Source organism: Mustela putorius, unplaced genomic scaffold, assembly GCF_011764305.1.
Source record: "Mustela putorius furo isolate JIRA1106 unplaced genomic scaffold, ASM1176430v1.1 tig00000288_pilon_pilon_pilon, whole genome shotgun sequence".
Lineage (NCBI taxonomy): Eukaryota > Metazoa > Chordata > Mammalia > Carnivora > Mustelidae > Mustela > Mustela putorius.
Window position 1 is genome coordinate 253573 of NW_025421345.1, and position 18419 is coordinate 271991.

At 40.7% G+C, this 18419-nt stretch overlaps 1 protein-coding gene and 1 pseudogene across 3 annotated transcripts in view; one reads left to right on the forward strand and one right to left on the reverse strand.

Moving 5' to 3' along the window:
• LOC123391837 (conserved oligomeric Golgi complex subunit 2-like) overlaps nt 1-18419 on the forward strand; it is a 32824-nt gene that overhangs the window by 933 nt on the left and 13472 nt on the right. The window lies entirely within an intron of this gene.
• LOC123391838 lies at nt 4223-4893 on the reverse strand (annotated as a pseudogene).

Genomic DNA, 18419 nt, shown 5'->3' on the forward strand with positions numbered 1-18419 from the left:
CCCAAGGTTTGAATCAGAGCCAGGAGGAGCTTTATCTGTTTTCTGTATCCCTCTGGGTCTGTACTTAAACTATCAAAACGTATATGTTTAATTTCTAAGGATTGGGATTTAGTAGCTGGTTTCAGTGTTAAAAAGTTTTGGCTCTGTAGGTACCTAAAATTCTGAAAAGAGTTTGAATTTCTTACTTTTTTATGGCTTCAAGTCATAATATGTTTTTTTCTTTTTTGGGTTAACCAGCTAGTTCCTTTTTGATACTTGCATTCAGATCACATCTCCCAAACTCTGGCTTTAAAAGTGCTTATGTCTGGATCCTCTGCGGTGTGTGGCCATATCATTTTTAATATGTAGGGATGTCTAGACGAAGGTATATTGTACTCTTGTTCTTGTATGGTGATGTTAAGCCACTGTAATAAAAGGTGTAAATTGAATGGAGTGTCTGAAGGAGAGCACAGAGTGAATTCTCTGATCCAGAAACCTTTTGTTAACGAAGGACACGTGATGAGGAGAGAGGTCATTGGAAGAAGAAAAAGGCACACACACACAGACTTAAAGAATCTCAAAGCACGGAAGTCTCTTTAGCTTGTCTGTCTTTGGACTTCGTCAGGCTTTCTTTGGGCCTAACACTAGCATTTTCTCGCACTTCCTCGCCCCGCCATCTTTCTCACTCTGAGCTGACAGAATGCCTTTGGTCAAAGCAGCTTCGGAAAATAGAAATCTCAAAATAGCAGTTCTAAAGTAGGACTTAGAGGTAGGAAGAGAGCAAACTGGGAAAGTGGCTAGAATGCCAGCAATTCCATATTCTTTCAAGGCTCTGACATTTCTGAATATAATGTACAATTTGTAGTGTTAATGAACGTGACCCCTTCATACATAGAAGGAAAATACATGGAACAGCTGTTCTGTGTAAAGTGGTATTGATCTTCTATGTGGGAGCTGGAGATAAAGGTTATATGCAATTTGTGTTTCCGTCAGAGAGATGTTTTGTTAAGTTACAGTTCCGAGGCAGAAATGAGTGGAGAGCTTGCTGTCGGGGTTGTATTTCTACATAGGTGTCTTGTTTGGCACATTTTGGAATGAGACTGGGATGGTAGAAAGGGAGATGGGGTGGGGGCTGCGGGTTGCACCTTGGACACTGCATACATTGAGGGGTCCACGTTGATGCAGTCTTCACGGTAGAGCTGCAGTCAGGTTTACAGCAGGAAGTTGCATGGTCATATCTGTTGAGTTCGAGCTGACTGGTGGCAGGAGACTACTTAAAAAGTCATGTTTATGAGATCTAATGAGAAATAGAAGGGGAAAGGTATGCAAAAGAGGTAGGTGATCAAAGTGCAGGAATGGCAGATGGGGAAGGGTCACCTGGGGCAGAGGCACTGGCAACATCATACTTTGTCGGCTTAGAAATACGAAAATCCTTTGGGTTGACAGCCAACCAATAGATGAGCAGGACATAAGGTATTGGTAGTAGGGGGAGAAAGTGGCATAACAGATAAATTAGACCATTTACATGGGTGTGCTATTGACATCACATGTAGCCTTCCTCTTCCATCTCAACATATGACTTCATCTCCAGTCGTACAGAAAAATTAGCAGCCATCCCACGGGACCTCCTCCATCCTGCTGATCATGATCCCATTCTTGTATTTGTCCCCTTCTCCTCCTCGCCTGGTACGGGGAGGGGCTCTCCTTCCTCCTCGGGTTCAGTCTCCACTCTGGCTCGGAGTCCATGCCCTCCCGCCCTTCCAGGAGCCTGCGACGATCCTCTCCCCTGCACTCCTTCCCATCATGCGCTCCTGTTTGATTCTCTCCCATTTGACTGCCCCACCTCTAGGTATTGCCCTGTCACTGTTGCGCATCACAGCCAGTGCTCAGGGGTTGACTTGACTTTCCCACCTTCCACCCTTCAGGCCCTGTCGTTCCACTAAAGAGTTCTTACCAAAACTGTTTCTAAGTCAGCGCACCCGACCTTTCTCTGTCTCCTTACTCGACATCGCAGTAGACCAAATGCTCTGCATTGCTTCCTGTCTTTCTTCTACCTCTCTGATGTGTCTCCTGTGCAAAGTCATGCTCCTGGTAGCCACTGAATGCTAATTATGGGCTCAGCCCCGTGTTCCTTTCTTTCCCTAGATGACCTTTTTTGTGCAGCTTCATGACCACCTATCAGCAGGTAAGGCAGATTCCTGTCTCTGGCCCACACGCCTCCTGAGCACCAGTTCTGTGTATCGGACTTGCTGACCTTTCTTCTCGGATGTGTCTGTGGCCCCTCAGACTCATCAGGTTCAAGACGGAATTCATGAGCACCTCCTCCACTGAAAACCACCTTTCTTATTCTATTGCCTCTCTCAGTAAACACTTCATCCGTTTAGCCTGGAGTCGGGAAACCAGAAGTCAACTCCTACTCTGTCACCTTTCCAAAATCTAGTCTGTCACACCAAGTCCTGTGGATTTCGCTTCCTAAACCTCTTGAACCCATATACTTCTTTCCATCTCTTCTCATACCTTTGCAGTGTGCCCTTGCCATCACACCGTAGAAGCTTCTCACCCAGTCTCCATGCGCCTTCCTTGTCTTTCTGGCCCCTGGTCTACACACTGCAGGCAAGCCACTCTTGTCAGAATGCGGATGTGATCTTGTATGTACCAGGTGACTGGTCAGTCCACCAGCTCTTGAAAAACCATTTTCCCACGCACTCGAACGTATTTCAAAGAGAATCAGTCCCCCATGGGGTAGTTTTCCTTGGTAGACAGTTTGTTTCTGTGCTGAGCCAGTCTGCCTCCTTCGAACTTCTCTGTGTCAGTTCCTCTCTGGAACCTGTGGCTTCGTTGGCACCCCGGGTAGGCACATGATGACCTTTTCCATGAGAAGTGAAGGCAGGAGCCCTCTGGACGGTGAATGTATGTACCCTCATGTTCCATAGGTAAAAGAACCGTGTGTGGGGGGGGGGGGGTAAGTCCTTGAGGCTCCTCCCTGTTCTAATTGGGTGAACTGGGAATTTTGAGACAGGCAGCAGGTCCTGTGTGTCCTTGTTTGCAGGGAGCATGCATTCTGATGGACAAAACGGAAAAGGGGAAGAATGAGCAGCTGCTCAGATCTGTTTGTACTGTGCTGGCTGATTAGCTGTGACCTGCAGATGTGGGTCCCATCCTCGGCTCTGCTCTCTGCCTGCTTATGTCTGACTTGGGGCAAATCACTCGCCTCCGGCCTTCTGTTTGCTTGTTAGTATAATGAGGTGGTGCTTATCTATGTGATCTTTGCCGGCTCCTCTGAAAAAAGACTCCAGTCCATCCTGGCTTGCAGATAAGGAAACTGAGGCCTGAGGTGTGATGACTTCCTTTAAAGCCACACAGCTAGTTGGGGCCAATCACAGGCCAGATCTCCTGACCCCCCACGCATCAGTCCTTGGAAATCCTACTGTAATATGTTCCTTTCCAGAGGCCACAGGTGGGAACTGAGGGAAGTGGGACAATCAGAACATTAAGAATAGCGCAGAAGATGGCACAATGTCCGCATGCCTTGGCACCTGCATTTCACCAATAGGGCCACCTCTTACCTTAGAAGAAGTTCCCACAGGGCTGGTGATCTGGATGCCTGGCCTGGAGCTTAGCTACGGTAAATGGGACCAGAGGGAAGTGATGGCTGTTTGAGGTGGACTTTGTTGACGGCGGCTGGAGATAGCAGCTGACAGAGGAGGAAGAGGGAAGAGTGACAGACGGCAGATAGCCGCAGGCCCGCAGGTCAGCCACTGTTGCCCAGGGTCGCCCATCCCCAGGAGCCGTCTTCGTATCACAGGAGCTGAGTGCTTACCCTGTGGGTTCTTAGTTCGATGTCACGTCTTGATGACAAGATTCCATTCTCTTCCGCATCAGTTTGAGACAGACATCGTAATGAAATTCTAATTAGCCAAATATGGAATGTAAGCCTGGAACTCATTTTATAGAGAAATTTTCTTATGTGAACTACTTTCCCTGATGATAGAGGAGTTGTGACGATGTAACATCAGATAAAGTTTATCTGATTGGCACTTGTAAGAGGGGTTCCCGGCAAAAAAGAACTGTTTTTTTGTTGTTTTTTGTTGTTGTTGTCCTCCCTTTTGATCTTTCCTTTCCATTTTTTTTTTTTTTTTTTTTTTTTTTGTCTTGTGAGCGGTCATCTGATTTATAAAAAGATGCAACAAAAAGTAAAATGGTACAAGATAATCAGTTTCAAAACATAAAAAAGTGAGTGTCTTTAGCCATAGCTCAGAACAGAGGAACTGGGTAAGGAGAATTGCTTGTATGAACTGGCAACAGGAAAAGTTGGTAAAGGAGAGCTGAGGAACTCTATTAAGACATAGGAGTGAGGGGCTCCATCATCATCTGGCATTCGCTCAGTGTCGTCTATATGGTTAGAGATGTCCATGATGGGAACTCCAGCAATCTTCTGGGTCTGGGTCAGCTGATGCCACAGTGTAACACTCTGAATTACTTCCGTACTGAGCAGTCATCTGCATAGTTTTTGTCTTGTGTGTACGTGGTAATCGTTTGAATCTTGGCTCTTTCGCAATCCTTAGAGCCTCTTGATACTTTCACCCCGGTTTCTCAGTTTCAGCCATTACACAGTCAGTTGTACAACTGGTACACTTGGCACACAGCCCGTCCATCATTGACCGGTCAAGTTTGGCCTAAATAGAAAAGTTGATAAAGTCGGTACCAACCAGGATGTGGTAAGTCGGCCCAGCTGTGTGTTTATATTGGAAAAAGCAGGAGGGATGTTGGGGGACTTCTCTTTCCTTGAGTGCATGGGATCCTTCTTTTCTTTCTTTTTAGGTTTTAATCTGTCTTCTTCTCTCGGAGAAGGATCTCAGAGCTAAGCATTCGCTTCCCGGTCACATACTTTCTTGCTTTCTCTTGCTTCCCCATGTTCACACCATGCCCATTTCTCCTTGCTTTTGATTTTCTAATTCACTCTTTGTAGTACCATAAAACTTATTTAAATAAAATGTTGGCCTACTAAGTTATTGATTATTAGTAAGTTCTTTGTTCAAAATTTGAGAGCAAGAAGTATTATGTAAATATATCTTTTTGTTATTTAACTAGTCTTACAACATTTAGCATCAAATTTCTTGAAACATTTAAACAAATTAATCACAAACTGGGGCTTGGGCTCTTTCTTTCTTTTTTTTTTTTTTTTTTTTAAGTAATCTCTATACCCAACATGGGACTTGAACTCACAACCCTGAGATCAAGACCTGCATGCTCCAGTGACTGAACGAGCCAGGTGCCCTTTGGGCTTTTTGTTTTTAAGTTCCTCAGGTGAGGGGGTGCCTTAGTGGCTCAGAGGGTTAAGCTTCTGCCTTCAGCTCAGGTCATGGTCTCAGGGTCCTGGGATCGAGCCCTGCATGGGACACACTCTGCTCAGCATGGAGCATGATTCCCTCCCTCTCTGCCTACTTGTGATCTCTCTCTCTGTGTCAAATAAATAAATAAAATCTTTAAAAAAAAAAGTTCCTTAAGTGATTCTAATGTGTGACCAGTGTTGAGAACTCTAGCACTGGATAATTCCTTTAAATAGCTCAAGAAATTAATTTTGAAAAGCGAACTAAAAGCCTACATAGATTATGATTGGTGTTAAATTGAGGGGAAAAAAAAGAGATAAAGAGAAGAAATCAGCTGGAACAGAGTGTAATTAGGTACTCAAATATTTGTTAGATGGATAAATACATTTACGGAATGTAGGGGTTTTTTTTTTTTTTTTTGTCTCTTCATAAATATGTCAAATGGGTATATAAATTCAACAAAGGAGTTTGATATAAAAATTGATTAAAATGTTAGAACAGAAGTTTTTTAGAATTTCAGTGTTACTATTTCATGATGCTTTTAAGATGATCTCTCTGTAGATGGTGGGAAGATCTTGTTAGCATATGTTTTTAATTTCTCAAGCTTGAATAATTTAGTCACCGAACAAAGATTTAGAATGAGTTTTGGGAGACACAAGTCCTAGATTATGTCCCCACCTAGCTGGGTCAGAGATTTGAGAGCAGGGGCTGGAGGGAAGAGCTCCAAGGACATTTTTGTATACATGCTGATACCTTGGGCGGGAACACTCTTCCCACACTTCCTGTGGCTAGCTCCTTTGTGTCATTTGGATCTCAACTCATTGTTCTATATTTCCTGGTTCATCCAAGTTAAAATACATCCCATTTGTCACTCAGACCTTTACTGTGTCCTGTTTTCTTTTTAGCTGTGATCACTATTCATTAATCACTATTTGATCACTGTTCATTAATATAATGTTTGTTTACATATTTATTTTCTCATTTCTGCATTAGAATATCTGCTCCTTAAAAGCAGAGACCTTGTCTTTTCTTTTCATGACTGTGTCCCCAGGTCTTAGAGCAGAGCTGGAGTTGCATGATAAATATTTGAGGAATATTTATGGGATATACAGGGACATTTATTCATCTCTCTGTTGTCCATTGTTTTCAAGAATGGTTGGAAACACACACATACGTGAGCTCACACAAACTTTCTATGTCTTTCAACCCCTATGTAGTGTGCAGATTAGTGCTTAACTATTTTGGTTTTTTGTCTCGATGAAATGGGACATGTTTCAGGGCAGAGCTCATAAATTTTCATATGCCCTCTTAGTACTTCTCATCATTACAGAGTGATGGTTCTGGGGGATTCTGCTTCTCGTGGAGATAGTATATAGTGATTTTATAAGTCCATGTATCTGGGAAGGAGTGTTTTACTTCTTGGCAGCTTAGAGAACTTCAATCTTTCCAAATTCCATGTAATTTTCATAGCATTAAAGCTACTAATTTCAGATTATTGGTAAGTTTTAAATGATTAATTCCCAGGTTACTTTGAATTAGTCTTTGTTTGCCATCCCTGATTGCAGCTAGTTAGTAAAGTAGCTAAACTTTTAAACTCTACTTGGTTTTAATTTTGAGTGATGTCACTGCTTCTCTCATGGTTAATGGTTCTTAATTACCTGCAGCTTGTCTGGTTTGCTCATTTATTTTCCTGTGTTCCAACACCTCTTGTGATCTCCCAACTTCTGGCCTTTTGGGGGATTTGTACTTTAACTGGGTTCAGATAGGAAATACCCCTGAGTACAAAGAGAAGATATTTTTTTCTTCTAACTTCACTATCTCCTATTATTAATGTATTACATTGTTGTGGTACATGTGTTACAACTGATGAACCAGCATTGATACAGTATTAATTAAAATCCATGGTTTACATTAGGGTTCACTCCTCTTTCTATAGTTCTGTGGGTTTTGACAAATGTATAATGTTATTTACCTACTGTTGGTATCTTACAGCCTAGTTTCATTGCCTTGAAAAACCCCTGTACCTCATCTATTTGTTTCTTCTCCTCTCTCTCTGCACCCTCCTCGCTCACCCCTCAGCCCGGGATCTTTTGACTGTCTAGAGTTTTACCTTTTCAGAGGCACCTGGCTGGCTTAGTTGCTAGGGCATCTGACTCTTGATCTCGGGGTTGTGAGTTCTAGCCACCACATTGGGTATAGAGATGACCTAAAAAAAATAAAAAAAAAAAAAAATAAAAATGTTGGTTAATTTTTACCTTTTCCAGAATGCCATAGAGTTGGAATCATATAGTATTTAGCCCTTTGAGACTGGTCTTTCACTTAGCAATATGCATTTAAGGTTCTTCGAAGTCTTGTGGCTTAATAATTCATCTTTTAATTGTCGAATAATCCGTTGTGTGGGTGTGGCACAGTGTACCTGTTCACCTACTGAAGGAGATTGGATTGCTTCCAAGTTTTGGCACTTCAGAGAATAAAGCTGCTGTAAACATCTGTGTGCAGGTTTTTGTGTGGACACTAGTTTTAAGCTCTTTTGGGTAAATACAAAGGAGCACAATTACTGATCTTATAGTGAGAATGTGTTTAGTTCTGTGAGAAACTGCCAAGCTGTCTCACACAGTGCCTCCCATTTTGCATTCTGACCAAACAGTGAATGAGAGTTCGGTTGTCCCACATCCTTGCTAGCATTTGGTATTACTAGTGCTTTGGATTTTTTATATTCTACGTGATATGTAATAGTACCTTGTTTAAATTTGCAATTTCTTAATGACATACAAAGTTGAGCATCTTTTCAGATCCTTTTTTTTTTTCTTTTTTAAAGATTCTATTTATTTATTAACAGCACAAGCACACGGAGAGGTAGCAGCAGGCAGCGGGAGAGGGAAAAAAGCAGGCTCCTCGCTGAGCGGGGGCCCAGTGTGGGGTTCAGTCCCAGGACCTGAGCTAAAGGCAGATGCTTAACTGACTGGGTTTCCCAGCCACCGCTCTTTTCACATTTTTAAATTAGGTTTGATTTCTTGTTGCTACTAAGACATCTTTATATTATATTTCTTATTTTAAGTCCTTTACCATGGATGTGTTTTGCAGATATTTTCTCTACTCTGTGACTGGTCTTTTCATTCTCTCTCTTTTTTTTTTTTTTAAGATTTTATTTATTTATTTGTCAGAGAGAGAGCGAGCGAGAGTGAGCACAGGCAGACAGAGTGGAAGGCAGAGTCAGAGGGTGAAGCTGGCTCCCTGCGGAGCAAGGATCCCGATGTGGGACTCGATCCCAGGACGCTGGGATCATGACCTGAGCCGAAGGCAGCTGCTTAACCAACTGAGCCACCCAGGCGTCCCGTCTTTTCATTCTCTTAACAGTGTCTTTTACAGAGAAGTTTAATTTTAACAAAGTCCCTCTCATCAATTTTTTTCTTTTTCTTTCGTAGATCATGCTTTTGGTTTTATATCTGAAAAGTCATTGCCAAATCCAAGGATCCCTACATTTTTTCTTATGTCATCTTTAAGAAGTTTTGCATTTTACGTTTAGGTTTTGTGAAAGGTGTGAAAAGTTTGTTTTTATTCTTTTCATTTGTTTGTTTTTTCTTATCAATGTCCCATTGTTCGGTTCCATTTTTGTTGAAGACTGTCCTTGCCATTGAGTTGCCTTTGCCTGTGTGTGTGGATGTTTTTCTGGGCTCTCCACTCTGTTCCAAGCACCTGTCTCTTTTGCCAGGCACCTTCTGTCTTAATCACTATAGCTTTAATAGTAAGTCTTGAGATTGGGTGGTGGCAATCCTCAATTTTCCTTTTTTTTTCCCCGCTCTTTAATATTTTGTTGACTACTCTGGGACTCTTGGTTTTCCAGTTTTCCATCCAAATTTTAGAGTCAACATGTTGGTATCCACAGAATAACTTCCTGGCATTTTGATTGGGATTGCATTGAGTCTGTCGATCAGTTTGGGAAGAACTGACCTCTTAACAGTATTGAGTGTTCTTACCCAAGATTATGGACTTTCTTTCCACTTCACATCTTACCTTGCTTGTTATCTTTCATCAGAATTTTATACTTTTTCTCATATAGATCTTGTGCATATTTCGTTAGATTTGCACCTAAGTATTAATTTTTTTTGGTATGCTAATGTAAATGGTCTTGTGTTTTTAACTTCAAATTCCACTTGTACATTGCTGGTATATACGAAAGCAATTGACTTTTTAAATTTTTTAATTAAAATTCAATCTCGTTAACATATAGTGTACTTTTAGTTTCATGGTTAGAATTTCGTGATTCATTGGTTGCATACAACACCCAGAGCTCATCCCAACAAGTGCCCTCCTTAATACCCCTCACCCAGTTACCCCAACTTTCCCCTCTCCAGTAACCCTCAGTTTGTTTCCTGTAGTTAAGTCTCTTGTGATTTGCCTCCCTGTCTGTTTCTATTTTTCCTTCCCTTCTCCTATATTCATGTTTCTTAAGTTCCACATGTGACTGAAACTATATGGTATTTGTCTTCCTCTAGTTCCATCCATGTCCTTGCAAATGGCAAGATTTTGTTCTTTTTGATGGCTGAGTATTGTGTGTGTGTGTGTGTGTGTGTGTGTGTGTATACCACATCTTCTTTATCCATTTATCTGTTGATGGACATCTGGGCTCTTTCAATAGTTTGACTGTAAACATCGGGGTGCTTTTGCCCCTTCAAATCACTTTGTGTACTTTGGATAAACATCTAATAGGGCAATTGCTAAGTCGTTGGGTTGTTACATTTTTAACTTTTTGAGGAGCCTCCATACTGTTTTCCAGAGTTGCATTCCCACCAACAGTGTAGGAGGATTCCCCTTTCTCCACATCCTCGCCAACATCTGTTGTTTCCTGACTTGTTAATTTTAGCCATTTTGACTGATGTAAGGTGGTGTCTCATTGTGGTTTTGATTTGTATTTCCCTGATGCTGAGTGATGTGGAGCCCTTTTTCATGTGTCTGTTGGCCATTTGGATGTCTTCTTTGGTCTGTTCATGTCTTCTGTCCATTTCTTGACTGGATTTTTTTGTTTTTTGGATGTTGAGTTTGATAAATTCTTTATAAATTTTGAATACTGGCCCTTTGTCTGATACATCATTGGAAAGCAATTGACTTCTGTATTTTAACTGTGTATTGTGCAGACTTGCTATAATCACTTGACTAGTTTCAGGAGGGTGTGGGGTGTGAAGTCTTTGTATTTTCTGTAGACAGTCATGTCATCTGTGAACAAAGTTTTATTCTTTCCCAGGTTGTATACCTTTTGTTTCCTTTTCTTACCTTATTTCATTAGTTTGGCCTTCCAGTATAGTATTGAATAGTAGAAGTAGGAGGGACATCCTTGCCTTGATTCCCTGTCTTCTATTTTCTCAGTATTAATATCATGTTAGCTGTGGATTTTTGGAGACATTCTTTATCAAGTTGAGGAAGTCCTCCTATTCCTAGTTTCCTGAGGGTTAATAATGAAGAGGTGTGGATTTTGTTAAATGTTTTTTTTCCTCCCTTCATTGATATGATCATGTGATTTTTTTTTTTTTTGGTTGATATGATGGATCACATTGATTTTCTAATGTTGAACATCTTCTAATGTTGCATACCTGGAATAAATCCTACATGAACCTGGTGTATAATTTTTTAATATAGTGTTTGCTTTTATTTGCTAATTTTTGTTGAAAATTTTTGTGTCTGTGTTCATGAGAGATACTAGTTTGTAGTTTCTTTTCTTGTAGTATTGGTTTTGGTGTCAGGGTAATAATGATCTCCTAGAATGATTTAGGAAGTATTCCTTCTAGTTTTACTTTCTGGAAGAGATTTTAGAGAATTGTGTAGTATTCCATAAATGTTTGGTTGAATTTACAGTGATTGGGATTGTTAGCAGTAGCCCTCCCTTCTTTCATCTGATATTAGTAATTTATGTCTTCTACCTTTTTTTTTCTTTGTTTGCCTGGCTAAGGGTGTATCTGTTTTATTGATGTTTTCAAAGAAACAGACTTGGGGTTTATTGATTTAAAAAAAAAAATTCCTGGTTTTAATTACATTGATTTCTGCTCTAATTTTTATTTTTTTCTACTTCCTTTAGGGTTTTTTTTTTAATGATTTTATTTGACACAGAGAGAGTCAGTGAGAGAGGGAATACAGGCAGGAGGAATGGGAGATGGAGAAGCAGCCTCCCTGAGCAGGAAGCTCTGATGCAGGGCTCTGTCCCAGGACCCTAGGACCATGTCCTGAGCCAAAGGCAGATGATTAACCAACTGAACCACCCAGGAGCCCCTCCTTACTTTAGATTTGATTTTGTTGTTGTTGCCTAAAATGGAAGCTTAGATTATTGACTTTAATCTTTTTTTTTCTAATATTTGCATTCAGTACTGTATTTTCCCTTTAAGCAGCATTCCACACATTTTGCTACATTGTATTTTGTTGAGACTGGTCTCCTGTCATTTAGAAGTGTGTCATTTAATCTCCATGTATTTTGGACTTCTTCAGCTATCTTCTGTTACTGATTTTTAATTCCATTGCGGTCTGAGAACATACTTGGTATAATTTTTATTTTTAAAAATTTGTTGTGTTTTGTGGCCCAGAATTATTCTGTCTTGATGAGTGTTCCATATGAGCTTAAGAAGAATGTGTGTTGCACTATTACTGGGCGAAATTGTCTGTGTACATCTGTTGTACGGTAATTGATGGTGGTGGTGTTAAGTGTGCCATGTCTGGACTGAATGTCCACATCTGTCAGATCCTTGTTGCCCTGCTGCTGGATCGGCCCATTAATGATGGAGAAGTGTTGAAGTCACCAGCTGTGATAATGGAATTGTTTATTTCTCCCTGCAGTTCTGTTAGGTTGTGTCTCACCTGTGTTGATCAGGCACACATACGTTAAGGATAATTGTGTCTTCTTGGTCAGTCGATTTCTTTATCATTATGTAATGCTGCTCTTTATGCCTGATAATTTTCCTTCTCTGAAATCTGCTTTGTCTGAAATTCATGTAGCTACTCCATTGTTCCTGTGATTAGTGTTACTTTGGACTTTTTTTTTTTAATGTATCCTAGCATTTAACTTGTTGATATTTAAGTTGTTTCATTTTTCATCAAAATATAATTCACAAAGCATAATAGTTGCCATTTTAAAGTGTACTCTTCTCTGGTTTTTAGTATATTTACTGTGTATATGGTACATACGTCACTTCTGTCTAATTCCAGAATGCTTCCATCACCCGAAAAAAATAAACCTCTTAGTTCCAATTCTCCCCTCCCCTTATTCCCTGGCAATCATGAATCTACTTTCTGTTTTTATGGATTTGCCTTTTCTGGAACATCTCATATCAGTGGAATTGTATAACACGTGACCTTTTGTGTCTGGCTTCCTTTAACCTGAGAGTAGAATGTTTTCAGACTTCACTCGTGTTTGTAGCATGTAACAGTTTATTCCTTTTTATGGTTGTGTAAGAGGCTCTTCCACATTTTATGTATCCATTCATCAGTTGATGGACGTTGGGTATATACTCTTTTGGCTGTTACGAGCAGCGCTGCTGTGCACATTCATGTACAGGTTGTGGCAGGAACATCTGTTGTCAGTTCTGTCGGTGTCATACCCCTAGACGTAGAACTGCTGGGTAATTGTACGTGTGTAACTTTCTTGAGGAGCTACCGAGCTGTTTGCTGCCTTAGCCACACTGTTTTTACATTCTCACCGACAATACAGGAGGGTTCCAGCTTCTCCGCCTTCTTGCCAGCACTTTTTTCTTCTTTTTTTTTTTTTTTTTTTTTTTCTTATTTTACCATAGTTGTCCTAGTGGGTGTGACGTGGCATCTGCATGTGCTTTTGATTCGCATTTCCCCAATGACTAAGGATGTCGAACATCCCGACATGTGCTCTTGACCGTCTGTGTATCATCTTTGGAGAAATGTCTATTCAAAAGTCTTTGGCTTGTTTTTTAAATTAGGTTATTTGTTTTTTTTTGTTGTTGAGTTCTAAGAGTATATTTGCATATTCTGGTTATTAGGTCCTTGTCAGACAAATGATTTGCAGATACTCTCTCCCATTCTGTGGGTTGTCTTTTCACGTTCTCCGTAGTGTCCTTTGACACACGAAAGTTTTTATTTTGATCAAGTTCAGCTTATCTAATATTTCTTATTGCTTTGTGTATCATGTCTAAGAAAGCTTTTCCCGATCCAAAGTCATACAGATTTTCACCTGTTTTCTCTGAGTGTTACAGTTTTTACTCTTACATTTAAATCTTTGATCCATTTTGAGTTATATTTTTGTGTGTATGTGTGACGTTGCTGTTCCAAGTTCATTCTTTTGCATGTAGATATTCACTTGTCCCAGTAGTAGGCACTCGAAAAAAGACTGTTTTTTCCCCCCATTAAATGGTCTTGGCATCCTTGTGAAAAATCAGTTGACCATAAATGTATGGGTTGTAAATACTTTCTTTTTGAATACTTGGGAAATCTACACTATAAAGTAAAACCATTCCTAAAGTAGTAAAACCATTCTTGGTTAAGTGAAATGGGTCTCTATTATGGCACTGTGAGTTTGGGTTTGCTTTTCACAGCAAACGCTGCCTAACCCAGTATTCACAGATGTTCCGAGTTATTTAGTCATGTGTTATGCAACTTTTGTTTATCTGAGAACAAATGCATAAATGGTAAGTTGAGTACTAATATTACCTAATAGCATTTGTTCACTGAGGCTAAGTTATATGATTTATTTATTTATTTATTTATTTAAGATTTTATTTGAGAGTGAGAGAGTGAGTGGGAGCAGGAGAGGAAGGGACAGAGGGAGAAGCAGGCTCCTTGCTCAGCAGAGCGCCTGATGTGGAACTCAAACCCAAGAGACTGGGATCATGACCTGAGCCAAAGGCAGATGCTTAACCACTGAGCCACATAGGCACCCCAGTTATACAATTTAGAATGCCATCATGAAGTTCAAGAACTTCAACAATGTGTAACTGAGGCAGGGAAAGTGATCGACCTAAAGGTATACAGTTGGTGAGTAGGATGGCCAGGATTATGAACCGAGACCCCCTCCCGTGATGTACTACATAACTATGATGTAAGGTCTGAGATGGTCTCAGGAGAGAAAGGTCCAGGCTAATTTGGTCACCAGTGTAAGGAGCAGGTGGCTTTCTGTAGATGACTGTGAAATTACGGTTTGGTATGAAGTCCTTCTCTCCGACACTAGCAGGGTCAGTCTTTGGTTGATTAACTAAAAAAGTCAGTTTAAACAAGTACTCTTAGGGAATGGTACATACAGTTTTTAGCATTTTATTTGGAAAAAATATATGTACATTTATTCTCCATTGAAACAGTGCCAGGTCTTTTCTCTGGAAACTGGCCTGCAGATTAGATTTCTGAGTTATCACAGCACTTGGGTCGCTCAATAGGTTAGGCATCTACCTTCGGTTCAGGTCATGACCTCGGGGTCCTGGGATGGAGTCCCGCATTGGGCTCCCTGTTCAGCAGGGAATCTCCTTCTCCCATTGCCCCTTTCCCTGCTCATCATACTGTCTGTCTGTGTCTCAAATAAATAAAAAAGAATCTTTTTAAAAAAAAGCTTTCTATGTTGTCTTTTTTTGCATTCAGTTTCAGTTTCTTTAACTGAATTGAGTGAGAATCCTGTGATCACTCCCTCCCTGCCTGGTACTTGGTCATCTCACCCATACCTAACTTAGCAAAAATTTTCTTATTGATTTCTTTGTATCAAATCTTTCCAAAGTAGCTGTGTTAGTTTTCAAAAGAACAGTGATTTTTTTTTTTTTGCAGTCATATATTTTGTTGGTTTACATAGTGTTTAATTAAAAGTAAGTGTAGGTGTCCTTAACTAGTTTGGGAATCATCACATTTGATTCTTGCTGACTAAACAGGTCATGGGAGTAGCAGAGTCACAGGGGAAGTAGATAGTAATTTATTGCCTCTAAGCATATAAGCCTACCGGGGTATCACAGTATTGTAAAGGGGGGAAACACAGGATAGCTAATCCTGTGAGACCAATACTTGGAAATAGGTTATGAAAGATTTGGAACATCTGTTCAATGGGACACTCAGCATGCACATAAAATATTAATAGAAATGTATGTGTTTTATGTAAAGACATTCAAGTTATATTTTTAGATGGGAAATTTTTTTTAATAGAATGGGTTTTTATTTTTTATTTTTTTATTCTTTTTTTAATTTTTTTATTTATTTATTTGACAGAGAGAGAGAGAGGTCACAAGGAGGCAGAGAGACAGGCAGAGAGAGGGGGGAAAGTAGGCTCCCAGCTGAGCAGAGAGCCTGATGTGAGGCTTGATCTCAGGACCCTGAGATATGACCTGAGCCGAAGGCAGAGGCTTAACCCACTGAGCCACCCAGGTGCCCCTAGATGGGAAATAGTTTAGAAGAGCATGAATATTTGTGTGTGTGTGTGTGTGTGTGTGTGTGTGTGTGTACACATATGTGTGTGTACACACATACATAGAGAAGGTCTGGGGTTTCCATTCAAGATGGTGGCATAGGAGGATCTTGAACTCATCTCTTCTATGAAATACACACTGAATCTATAGCTCCATATGGAAAAATGGAAAAAACCCTACAACTAGCTGAGTGACTCCTACACATTAGGTGAGTAAGGAAAAAAAACCTATGTTGAAGTAAGAATCAGTCTTGCCATAAACCCCACCCCTGGTACAGCGACCTGGGATTGGGAGGGTACTCAAAACCCCAGGCTTCTCCCTGAGGAGCAAAGGGTTTGAGCCCCACTTCTGGCACCCCCCAACTTCCAAGACGTACATCTAAGAGACAAGACCCCAAAACATCCAGCTTTGAAAGCCATCAGAGCTTGCACCCATGAGACCCACAAGGCTATAGCAAACTGAGAAACAGTTTCTTAAAGCAGTCGCGCGAGTAGACTGACCCACCCTGGAACTCAGCACAGAAGCAGCAGACTGAAATGGGTTCAGATTTCTGTGAAAGAGGCTCATTTGCTTATCTTAAAGCCCTGAGGGGCAGGCATCTAATTTAACCTGGATCTGGGAGCCTAGTAAGGTATTCTCCAAAGATGGAGCTGATGGGTACCATCTTTGCGCTGTCCCTCTCCCCCTCGCTTCTGCTTTCTGGTATCTCCTGGAAAGGAGCTTGAATGCTCGTATGATGCCCCGAGGTTTGCAGTTGCTACCCAGGGTATACCTCTAGATCACCTGGCTCTAGCGGCCAGCAAGACTCACACTCACGGTAGTGAGTATCACAGTATTTACAACAACCAAGACTTGGAAAATAACTAAAGTGTCCACCAACGGGGTGAATGGATAAAGAAAATGTGTGTGTATACGATGGAATATTACTCAACCATAAAAAGAAGGAAGTCTTGCCATTTGCAACAACATGGATGGACCTTGAGGATATTGTGCTGAGTGAAATAAGTCAGACAGAGAAAGAGAAATACTGTATGATCTCCCTCACATGTGGAATCTAAAAAACAAAACAAAATGAAGTCTTAGAGAACAGATTGGTGGTTGCCAGAGGCGAGGTTGTGGAGGAAATAGATGAAGGGGTCCAGTGGTATAAACTTCCAGTTAATAAGATAAGCCTTGGGGATGTAATGTACATCATAGTGACTGTAGTAAATAATACTGTGTATTATTGTATATTTATTTTATTATTTTTTATTAGAAATATGTATTATTAGCCCCAGGGTTACAGGTCTGTGAATTGTCAGGCTTACACACTTCCCAGCACTCACCGTAGTACATACCTTCCCCAATGTCCACAACCCCACCACCCTCTCCCTACACCCCTCCCCCCAGCAACCCTCAGTTTGTTTTGTGAGATTAAGAGTCTCTTATGGTTTTTCTCCCTCCTGATCCAACCTTTTTTTTTTATTTTATTTATTTATTCGAAAGACAGAAATCACAAGTAGGCAGAGAGGCAGGCAGAGAGAGAGGAGGAAACAGGATCCCTGTTGAGCAGAGAGCCCGATGTGGGGCTCAATTCCAGGACCCTGTGATCATGACCTGAGCCGAAGGCAGAGGCTTTAACCCACTGAGCCACCCAGGTGCCCCCCTCCGAATCCAATCTTGTTTCATTTTTCCTTCCCTACCCCCACACCCCCCACTTTGCCTCTCAAATTCCTCATATCAGGGAGATTGTATGATAATTGTCTTTCTCTGATTATTTCACTCAGCATACCCTCTAGTTCCATCCACGTCATTGCACATGGCAAGATTTCATTTCTTTTGATGACTGCATAGTATATTATATATATATATATATATATTTTTTAAGATTTTATTTATTTATTTGACAGAGATCACAAGTAGGAAGAGAGGCAGGCAGAGAGAGAGGAGGAAACAGGCTCCCTACTGAGGAGAGAGCCTGATGTGGGGCTCGATCCAAGGACCCTGGAATCATGACCTGAGCCGAAGGCAGAGGCCTTAACTCACTGAGCTACCCAGGTGCCATATATTATTATATATTTAAAGTTGCTAAAGCTTAAGAGTTCTTAGCACAAGAAAAAAATGTGTATGTTTGGTGATGGATGTTAACTAGTCTTAGGGTGATCATTTCACAACAGATAAAAATATGGAATTTTTATGTTGTACGCCTGAAACTAACATGTGTCCATTATATGTCAGTTTCTTTAAAAAGTAATTGATATTTTATTTTTTAAAAAATTATTTATTTATTATACAGAGATCACAAGTAGACAGAGAGGCAGGCAGAGAGAGAGAGACAGGGAAGCAGGCTCCCTGCTGAGCAGAAAGCCCAATGCGGGCTTGAACCCATAACCCTGAGATCATGACCTGAGCTAATGACAGAGGCCTTAACCCACTGAACCAGCCAGGCACCCCAAAAGTAATTTATATTTTAAAGAGAAAGACTAGGGCACCTGGGTGGCTCAGTCAGTTAAGCGTCTGCCTTCGTTTGAGATTTTGATTTCAGGGTCTTGGAATGAACCCTGGCATCAGGCTCCCAGCTCAGCAGAGGGCTTCTCCCTCTGCCCCTCCTCCCACTTGTTCTCTCTGTCTCTCTCTCTCAAATAAATAAAATCTTAAAAAAAAAAAGTAAAGAGAAAGACCAAAACAAAGTCTGGAAGGATGTGAATCGCTGTGTTAAATAGCGAAGAAAAATAAACATTAACAG